Source organism: Neomonachus schauinslandi, chromosome 12 (genome assembly GCF_002201575.2).
Source record: "Neomonachus schauinslandi chromosome 12, ASM220157v2, whole genome shotgun sequence".
NCBI classification, from domain to species: domain Eukaryota; kingdom Metazoa; phylum Chordata; class Mammalia; order Carnivora; family Phocidae; genus Neomonachus; species Neomonachus schauinslandi.
Window position 1 is genome coordinate 12,173,405 of NC_058414.1, and position 11,397 is coordinate 12,184,801.

Here is an 11,397-nt window from a genome sequence, read left to right on the forward strand (position 1 = left end):
GAAGGAAGGAAGGAAGGAAGGAAGGAAGGAAGGAAGGAAGGAAGGAAGGAAGGAAGGAAGGAAGGGGTAGGGAGCGGGGTAAGGAGGAGGAATGGAGGGAGGGCCTATATGTATGCACATATTAAATCTTAGCAAGATTGGCACTCAAAATTGGAGGACCATTTTTGGTGACACAGCATAACATTTGAATGCATTCTATAATCCCCAAAGAATAAGAAGTTCAACAGTTCTTTCCCATGCCCCAGGATTTAAGTGAAACCCACAAATGTCATAAGGAATCAAAGGGTTCTATCCCAAAAGACTTGTGGTGTTCTTCCTACCAAGTGGAATCTATAATATTCAGTGGGATTCCTCCATTAGGTTGGTGAGGATAGGTTATTGTAGTCATTGGGGTATCAGCTTATTAAGAGACTGCCATCCTCTACTAAATTCCTTTGAGTCAAAGAGGAAGTGACATGTTAACAGAAAAATGTCTTCTTGTAAATTTCTTTACGCACAAACATGTTTTTCCAAAAGGCTAATTACAAACATCTCAATGTGTGGGTTATTACTATTCCAATAAAAAAAATACATATCATTGTCCTAAAATCATCTTCTAAAAGAGATGGTCACAGAAGTGACTCTTTGTTTTGAGTTTTTTTTGATTATAAGAAAGAGACTCACTAAAATTGCCTTAGAAAGGGAGTTTTCTGGAGGTGCCTGGGTGGCTCAGTCAGTTAAGCATCTGCCTTCAGCTCAGGTCATGATCCCAGGGTCTTGGGATTGAGCCCTGCATTGGCCTCCCTGCTCAGCGGGGAGCCTGCTTCTCCCCCTTTCTGCCTGCTCCCCCCCTTGTGCTCTTTCTCTGTCAAATAAATAAATAAAATCTAAAAAAGAAAAAGAAAGGGAGTTTTCTCATACAGCTATGCAGGGAAATAGGATATCTGGAATCCCATCCACATGGAACCAAGGCTTAAGAAAGCCAAACATCTAGGATTTGTGGGAAAAAAGGAATTGCATGGGCCTGGACCATATGTCATCAGCACCAGGTCAGCTCCTTTTGTCCCCAGTGGCAGGTGTTTGCAGATAATTTTTCTAGCACTCTACTCTTAGGGCTACCCTGAAATTCCCCTTTGTATTTCCTTACTCCTGTTTTTTATCTGCCTCTCCCCTTGCTACCAGTTCAGTGATTTACTTAATCACTTCTTAGAGAGAAAATCTGATTTGCCCCTTCTTTAATACAAGCACACACCAATTAGCAAAATATTCACTGCATATATTTATCAAAGTTGAAACTACACTGGTGAGCCTCTTGCACATAGCTTCCCCCATAACATTTTCTAAAGAGTATGTGAACAATTGAACTGACACCTTTAGAATCTTAGTGATTCTATAAAGATAGAATTGAAGTTATTAACATTTTTTTTTCCACGAGGAACAAAAGCAGTTTAAATCCTATGTTAAGAGTCACTACAGAAGCAATGACAAGAAATTAGCAAAGCTGCGGGGGCAGGGGTTGGGGAAGTCTGAAGTCTGCTCTGCTCTGCTCACTAGAGTGGAGAAAGCCTTACCCCTGTATGCCTGGCTTTCACAATGTGCCATGTCAGCTCCAACCCTAGCAAAGCACAAAGGCCTCGACAGCCACTCCTGATACCATATACTCTAGAATGCTCAACCCTTGGAGTCCCAAGGGTCTGTTACAATCCCAGTAAAATCAGCACTATACTTTAGAGATTGTTAAGGGCTAAATTGTGCTGAATTGATTTTACCTCTTATTAGAGGGATGCTGGATTATGGTCCCTGGGAAACCCTCGCTAAGGAAGCATTAACAGAGCCTACAAGGGAGGGTGAGATCTGGATTGGCCAAGAGGAAAAGGGAGAGTGTCCTAGGAAAAAGTATAGGAGGGAAATAGGTCTTATAAAAATGTTGAGTAGGGAAAAGACAACCCAGTATGGAAAAAAAAAATGAATTAAAGACGTCTTATGAAATCACATTGAAATCTTAAAGAGTCGGGGTGGTGAAAGGCCACTGAAAGCCATATAGAGGAGTTTAGTCTTTCTGTGGTAAGAAATAGGAGGCCACTACAGATTGTTGGACAGAATATTGGTGTGAGAAAATTTTAAGCAATCTCACCCTTGTACACAAAGTGGGTTGCTTTCTTGAAGAAGCTCCTAGGTCTGGCCTAAGACTAATGTACCAATGTTCTTCCAAATGAAGACTCTTTTACCTGTAAGTTGGAGTGACCATTATCTGATTTTCTGAGAGCTCAAAATTATGAAAAGGAGTCACCTTGCTTAATAACTGTTCCACTACATTTACACTATGTTGTCCCATTGCTAGCACAATCTTATGCACAAAATCCCCTTAGACCATGTATTTTCTTGTTTTGATAGAGCATATAGATTGCAGAAATATTTGTAATTTTGCCATTTGTTTGGTGTTGCTAAAAATATATTTTTTTTAAGATTTTATTTATTTGCGAGAGAGACAGAGAGCATGAGAGGGAGAAGGGTCAGAGGGAGAAGCAGACTCCCTGCCGAGCGGGGAGCCCGATGAGGGACTCGATCCCGGGACTCCAGGATCATGACCTGAGCCGAAGGCAGTCGCTTAACCAACTGAGCCACCCAGGCGCCCGCTAAAAATATTTTATTGTGGTATATTTTTGGTCATATGGTATATTCTATGTAAAGAGTAAGGTATTTAATTAGGTTGGATTTTATTTTAATTTTTTTTGTTGGTGGGGAAGGGAGTAATATGAAGTATTTACTCTTGATATAAAGATTATAAAGGCTGCTGGAAATCAGGGTTCAGAGAAACCCCTGGACTTTCTGGTTGGGGAAAGAACGAGATTCCTAACCTCTGCCCTGCTGATTGGAAGTAATTGGAAGTGTCAGGGAGAAAAATAAAGATCCTAAAAAGGATACTATAAAAGAGATAGAGACCTAGACACAACTTGGTTTCTGCCTGAGCCTTATGGCCAAGAGGCAGAATAATTTCAAGTTTCAGAGAATGGATGTGGAAACTGATCATGACCCTGTGTTCCTGGGGACTAGCTTGGCCCTGATTAAGGGGCTGCAGGAGAGGATCTGGAGAACTGTCAGGAGGGGACCCAGGCCACTTTGTTCTGAAGTGCCCTGGGCTGAGTGGAGCTCCAAGAAAGAAGATTCCTTCACCTTCACACCAGCAAGAGCCACTGTGGACTGGAGAGGGACATCCTCTGTGACTATAGCAGCAGTGGGCACCACAAGCTCAGGTCCCAACACAGGGACTGAGAAATGTCCACTGGCCATGGCTGTAACAAGCAGCAACTTGAGAAGTCTTGCTTCAAATGGAAGCAAGTGTGAATAACTTCCAGATTCAACTGGAAGTGGCAAGAAGAAACAAGACTAGTTTCTTGGTATTCTTAAATACTAAGGGCATTATTCCCTAATAATTTGGGTGGAAAGGAAAGAAGAAGAGAGAATGAGCACAAATGACCTTGAATTGCTGCCAGTAGGGCCAATAGGAGCTCTCTGTTTACTGGTGTCACTACAGGGAGGCCATATTTTGCACCTGGCAGCGGAACATGAGGCAACCCAGCTCATAGGTAGCAAATAAACACTGATGATGTGTGCACATCTCACTGTGTCTCAAGACACCTGGGAAGCCAGAAAGATAAACTGGCTACAAGTCTAAATAAATGGAGATGTGATGATGTCAGTGAAGTTAATTGAATAGACTATGTGATGAGGAAACAAGAAGAACAAACCAAGATTTGCTGGAGTATTTGAAAGTTTCCCTGTAGGGCACCTGGGTGGCTTAGTCGGTTAAGCATCTGCCTTTGGCTCAGGTCATGATCCCAGGGTCCCTCTCCAATTCATGATCCCAGAGTCCTGGGATTGGACCTGCGTTGGGCTCCCAGCTCAACACGGAGTCTGCTTCTCCTTCTTCTTCTGCCCCTCCCCCTTCTCCTGCTCTCTCTCAAATAAATAAAACCTTAAAAAAAAAAAAAAAGAAAAAGAAGGTTTCCCTGCATTATTAGGACATTGAGATTATTTGTCAGCAACCTTAATTATTACAAATCTGTTTTGCATATTACATGCTCGCATATAATGCTAGAATTTTCCCAGGAGTCATATCCTATGATTTTTATTAATTTATAATGAATTGAACTATTAGCTTTTAAAAAGACTTCCAGAAAAATTTATATAGCTAATTATAAAATATCTAAGGGCTAATTATTCATTTTGTAAATAGCTCCTTTCTTCTTTCCCTTCTTACATACTCACTGTTTACAATTGATCAAAAGATGAGCAATAAAATGTAGGGACCTTAGAACACTTGTTCTTGAACTTCCAAGTTTTTAAAAATTTTTTTTAAAGATTTTACCCATTTATTTGACAGAGAGAGGGAACACAAGCAGAGGGAGTGGGAGAGGGAGAAGCAGGTTTTCCGCCGAGCAGAGAGCCAGATGTGGGGCTCCATCCCAGGACCTGGGATCATGACCTGAGCTGAAGGTAGATGTTTAACCAACTGAGCCACCCAGGCACCCCTGGACTTCAGTTTTTTAAAAGTCACCTAAGATCTTTTCACTAATGTATATTCACCCACCCCTTGCTTCCACCCTCCATCCCTCACTACCTGTAAAAACTAGACATTGTCCTGGAAAAGGGTAAGGAGTCTATATTTTAAATAAAACTCCAGGTGGATGGATTCTGACTCAGGTGCTCCCAGGACAGGGCTTGGAAAAACATACCAAAGAACTTTGATTAAATATCTTTAACAGCTCTGCTATAAAGTGTAGTGAGAAAACAGGGGAAGGGGTTATTTTTGTATAAGATATGGATATCCTTATTATTTCTAAAAGCTGGTAAGAAAACTGAGGTATGAAAGAAATCAATGGTTATTAAAATAATAAAGAGGTATCCTTGTGGGTAGAAGAATAGAACAGCAGCCTGCCTTTTCTGGGGACAGCAAACCTTCCACAATATAAACTTTATACCCAGTAGGGTGACAACCAAGTAAAGATCATCTTATTTTGTCTGGCTACACTGAAACACTATCAGTTCTGCTCAAGATAGGAGATATGCAACTGTTATTTTTATTGAGAATTTATGACCACATGATGTTTGAGCAGAAAGCTGTAAGTAGAGAAAGGTGACTAGTAAGGAACAGGGAAGGGTGAGATTGTCCTGAAGGCACATTCCTTTATCAGAGAGGTGATCCCAAGATTAAATCTTCTGGCCTCAACTTAGAAAAGCTAAACTTTAATATTTCCCATTGGGCAGAGACCTTTTAGATGGTCCAGGATTAGGATTTAGATTGTTCCAGGATGATAATATTGCCTGTTTCCTGGCAGAAGCAAATACAAATCATATCTATAATTAGGCCTCGAGATTTCCACAGATTAAATTATATTCAATGCACACAATGAAACAAGATACTGTGACTGGAGCCAGCAGAAACCACAAACAATGGATCCAAATCTCAAAAAAAATCTTCTGAATTGTCACATGCAAAGTATGAAATGATGACAGTTGCAAAAATTATAAAATAAAATATTATGAAATTATTATGAAGACATGGTTAATGAAATGAAGTTTTGAATTTAACAAATGAGCAAGAAGCAAAAGACTACTAAAAAAAAAGTCCAAACAGATTTGGAAACAGAACCATAAGGAAGTGTTATAACTGAAACATAAACTGGAATTAAAACTCTATCAGTGAGTTAAATAGCAAATTAGACATAGTGGAAGAGAGAATTAGAACACTGTAAGATAAATTTTAATAGACCATCCACAATGCAGCAAAAAGAGGTAAGGAGATGAACTCCATGAAGGATATTAACAGGCATTAAAGAGAGAATAATAAAGCCTAATATCTTTCTGATTAATGTCTTGAAAGAAGGAAAGAGACTCAATCTTTAAAGGCAAAATGGCTGTGATTTTTTTTTCAAAGCTGATGAAAGATAAATCCATGTGTACAAAAGCCTAAGGTATAAATAAAAATGAACGCTTTCACATCTACATATCTCTTGTAAAGCTACAGTATGACAATTCCAAGAGAATATTTTAAAAGCAGTCTCTGAGGGAAAACCAAAAAACAAGAAACAGATCATTGATGAGAAATAACACTTAGATTGACAGCGACTTTGAAAAGAGTCAAATAGTATCTTTCACTGTCCAATATGTTGGGGGAAATACCTATCAGCCTAGAATTATACATCCAGAAAAAATCATTTTCAAGAATGATTATGAAATAAAGACATTTTCAGGTAAATACAAATTAGGAGAAATTATCATCAGTAAACCTACAATAAGGAACTTCTAAAAATTATATAAGAAAAAAAAACCTGAAGAATCTGAGATACAGGTAATGTGAGAAAATATACAGGTAAATAATAAGATATAGAAATAATGCCAGATTCATTGGGTTAATAAAAAAGGACAGAATTAAGATGTGCTGATCAGATTTAAATTATTCTAAATATTTGATTATTTGGAAAAGTTATATGATATTAATTGACTTTAGATTCAGTTAAAATTTCGAAGAGTAGAAATAGAGTAGATAAATTGCAGACTAGTAAGGGGATAAAACAATAAGAAAAGCAAACAAACAAAAAAGTTAAACTAAAAGAGAACATGAAAAAGACAAATTGAAAGCACAAAATAAAATGGTAGAAACAAATCCAAATAGATCTGTAATCACAATAAATGTAAACAGACCGAATCATTAAACAGTAGAGACTGTAAAAATGGATTTTAAAAATCCAAGTATATTTATGTTAATAGAAGCACACTTAAAATATAAAAAGTTAAGTATATATAGTGTCTCCCACTAACATGGCCTTTGTTTCATCATTTTGAATCAATTATTGTGCTTTTCCTGGCTTTATCTGAAGCATAGTAAAACAAAGACCCACACCACTACAGCATATATTTCCATGTTGAATTATACACTGGTTAATTTTAGTCAGTAAAATGTGACTTTATCTGGTCACAAACCCTCTTTCAAAATCTCAACCTTACCACTTTACCTCACTTCTTCCCTAATCTACCTTCTCATTGCTCCCCATGTCTTTCCACTGTTTTTGGAAGCACATTTCATCTTATATGTTCTCTTTTTACCTGCTAACCTCTAATCTGCATATTTTATCTACTTCCCTGATTTAAGTGAGTTAGCTCTCCCTTGGTAACACCACATTCCACAAAGCAGCTCAGTCTCACACAAGCACATATCTCTCAATTAGGGGATGGTACTGACCACCTCCCAATTCCTCTCTGTAGCTGTACCCCATTACCCCTTTATCATGCTCAGTCCCTGTTCACCTGAGATCCCATTGTCCAGTAGAAGCTTCTCACCTTTCCATGGACAGACTTCCTAGACCTTGTCTACATCCCCTGTGGACTTTGTAGTCACAGACTTCCTCCTCCCCATTCCTGCCATCAACTTAGGTGACTTTAAGTTCTATAAGATGAACACATTCAGTTCCTTCATGTCCTTAACCTCAGAGATTTTCTCCTTTAATCTTTGGCAAGACTAGAGCTCCAGCCATCACATGAAACCCCTTTCTCTGACTATACTAATTTCCTTGCTATATTTTCAGCACATTTATCCAAATCACTTGATTGGTCCAAGAGTAAACACCACCCCACATTCTGTGCCATGTGCACCTGACTTGCCTCATCCTCATCCCAGTTATGGCCCTGTTTCATAAGATTGTCAGTCTCTATTCTTCTGTTTCACTCTCTAGGCAAAACCGTCACTCAAAATCAACCCAACTGCCACTTTCTCTGCTTCTTTGTGTCCTGCCAGATAAATCATACAACTGCACATATTGAGTTCACTAAAAATTCAATATTTCCACCATGAACTGAGTCCTCAGTGTTGTCCCCAATTCTGAGCATGGTGGTGAATTCATGCTACCATTTCCCACAGTGACTATTTGCAACCTCTCCCTGCCCTTGGCCCTCTCACCCTGCCCTAGGGCCCCTTGCTTTCATTTTTTTCCACTAAAATATCCTATGAAAAAAAGAATATTTAAAACTAAAATTATATATAAAAGAGATTGGATTAGTAAATGCCTTATCATTTGTTATAAGAATAACAAAATGTTAATGTATCGATCCTTTTAAATTTAATTTATTTTTATTGAGCACTTAAGATTGTTGAGTAAGATACAGCTCTTTCCCTGCTAGCATTTACTAAGGAAAATCAACTTTGGAGCTTTCATGGAGTTCATAACTTATCAAAAGAAAAAAACATATATTTTTAACAAACTGTAAGTCAAATTGCACTATAGAAAAGGCTTAATAAATAAAAAACTTTGGAGGGAAGAAAAAGTAATCATTAGTTCTGCCTGGGGAAATTGGACAAGTCTTAAGAAGTGGCTACCTTTAAAATGAAGAATAGGCATTTTGGAAATAATTCCAAAGAATTATTGGAATTACTGGAAGAAAAGCCTTCCAGATATAGGAAATTTCTAGAACTAATGTATGTGGGTATGAAAGAATATGCTTGTAAGAATGACATATAAACTATTTTACCTACAGGGGGGCGGAGCAAGATGGCGGAGGAGTAGGAGACCTGGATTTCGTCTCCTCTCAGGAATTCAGCTGGATAGGGATCAAACCATTCTGAACACCTACAAACTCAACAGGAGATCGAAGAAAAGAAGAGCAACAACTCTCTCATCAGAAAAGCGACCACTTTCTGGAAGGTAGGATGTGTGGAGAAGTGAATCTGAGGCGATATTCGGGAGGATAGACAGCGGGGTGGGGGGGCCTCCGTTGGCCGCTTCTGGCAAGTGATAGAGCCACGGAGCACAAAATCGGAACTTTTAAAAGTCTGCTCCGCCGAGGGATGTCACTCTGGTGGCTAAGCGGGGGGTGGAACCCTCCGGGACAGTGTGGTCTCAGGACCCTCGGGGTCACAGAAAGACTGGGGGTGCCTGAGTGTGGCAGAGCTCCCAGGTAACAGAGCAGGGAAGCCAGCTGCAGAGGCAGAGCCCAGGCGCTGGTTCTCAGCTTGGGGTTGCCATAAACCGGGATCCACGGTACAGTCGGGCCACTGCTCCCCAGCAGGGACCCAACAAGCGGCAGATCCGGGGAGACTCACCTTCCTCCCCCGGAAGGAGAGGCGCAGGAGTGCACCGCAGGGATCTGCTGGGTTTGGAGACTCCACCCAGGGTCGGGTGCCAGAGATAGAAACGCGCGGTCACAGGCCGGGTGAGCACGGAGTGCGGCCGGAGACCGGGGAGACGGGAGTGACTGACGGCTTTTCTCTGGGGGCTCACTGAGAAGCGGGGCCCCGAGTTCTCGGCTCCTCCGGGGCGGAGATTGGGAGGCCGCCATTTTCACTGTCCGCCTCCAAAGCTGTACGGAAAGCTCGCAGGGAACAAAAGCTCCAGAGAGCAAACCCGAGCAGATTACTTAGCCAGGAGGGGGCAAGGGGGGGGCAATTCTGCCTCCAGCAGAGACATTTGGAAACCACGGCAACAGGCCCCTCCCCAGAAGATCAGCGAGAACAGCCAGCCAAGACCAAGTTTACCGATCAATGAGAACGGCAGAACTCCAGCGCTAGGGGAATACTGCACATAGAATTCATGGCTTTTTTACCATGATCCTTTAGTCTTTCAAAGTTAATTTTTTTTTAACTGTCTTTTTCTCTTTTTTTTGAATTTTTCTTTTTCCCTTTTTCAACCAACATCTTATCAATCCCTTTTTTTTTTTTAAGATTTTATTTATTTATTTGAGACAGAGAGAATGAGAGAGACAGAGAGCACATGAGAGCGGGGAGGGCCAGAGGGAGAAGCAGGCTCCCCGCCGAGCAGGGAGCCCGATGCGGGACTCGATCCCGGGACTCCAGGATCATGACCTGAGCCGAAGGCAGTCGCTTAACCAACTGAGCCACCCAGGCGCCCCTTATCAATCCCTTTTTTTAAAAAACATTTTTATTTTTCATTTTTACAGTCATATTCTATCCCTTCATAGTAGTTACCCGTATTTTTGGCATACATATACAAGTTGTTCTCTCTTTAAAATTTTGAGATAGTTTCTTCTAACATTAAAATATACCCTAAATCTCTAGTATATGGTGTTTTCTATTCCCCTGCCTGATCACATCCTCTCCCCTTTTTTTTTCTTTTTTCTTTTTTTAAATCATCTTCTTTCTTTTTTCAAACGACTTCTTATCAATTCCTTTTATAAAATTTTTTATACTTTCCGTCTTTACAGTCATATTCCATCCCTTCATCATATCAACCCTTATTTTTGTACATATATAAGTTTTTCTTTCTTTAAAATTTTGGGAGGCACTTTCTTCTAAAAGACCAAAATACACCCCAAATCTAGTGTGTGGCACTGATCTATATACCAGCCCGATCATATTTGATCACATTCTGGTTTTTGGTTGTTGTTGTTGTTTTGTTTTGTTTGTTTTTGTTTTTATCTTTATCTTTTTCTTTTTCTTTTTTTTCTTTTTCTTTTTTCTCTCTTTCCCTTTCTTTTCCCACTGCTTCAGGTCTTTCTGATTTGTTTAGAGTATATTTTCTGGGGATGTTGTTACTCTGCTAGCATTTTGTTCTCTCATTAATCTATTCTCCTCTGCACAAAATGACAAGACGGAAAAAATCACCTCAACAAAAAGAACAAGAGGTAGTTCCGACTGCCAGGGACCTACTCAATATGGACATTAGTACGATGTCAGATCTAGAGTTCAGAATCATCACTTTAAAGATACTAGCTGGGCTTGAAAAAAATATGGAAGTTATTAGAGAAACACTTTCTGGAGAAGTAAAAGAACTAAAATCCAACCAAGTAGAAATCAAAAAGGCTATTAATGAGGTGCAATCAAAAATGGGGGCGCTAACTGCTAGAATAAATGAGGCAGAAGAGAGAATCAGTAATATAGAAGATGAAATGATGGAAAATAAAGAAGCTGAGAAAAAGAGAGATAAACAACTACTGGATCACGAGGGCAGAATTCAAGAGATAAGTGATACCATAAGACGAAACAACATTAGAATAATTGGGATCCCAGAAGAAGAAGAAAGAGAGAGAGGGGCAGAAGGTATAATGGAGCAAATTATAGCAGAGAACTTCCCTAATTTGGGGAAGGAAACAGGCATGAAAATCCAGGAAGCACAGAGAACCCCTCTCAAAATCAATAAAAATAGGTCAACACCCCGACATCTAATAGTAAAACTTACGAGTCTCAGAGACAAAGAGAAAATCCTGAAAGCAGCTCGGGAGAAGAGATATGTAACCTACAAGGGTAGAAACATTAGATTGGCAACAGACCTATCCACAGAGACCTGGCAGGCCAGAAAGGACTGGCAGGATATATTCAGAGCACTAAATGAGAAAAATATGCAGCCAAGAATACTCTATCCAGCTAGGCTGTCATTGAAAATTGAAGGAGAGATAAAAAGCTTCCAG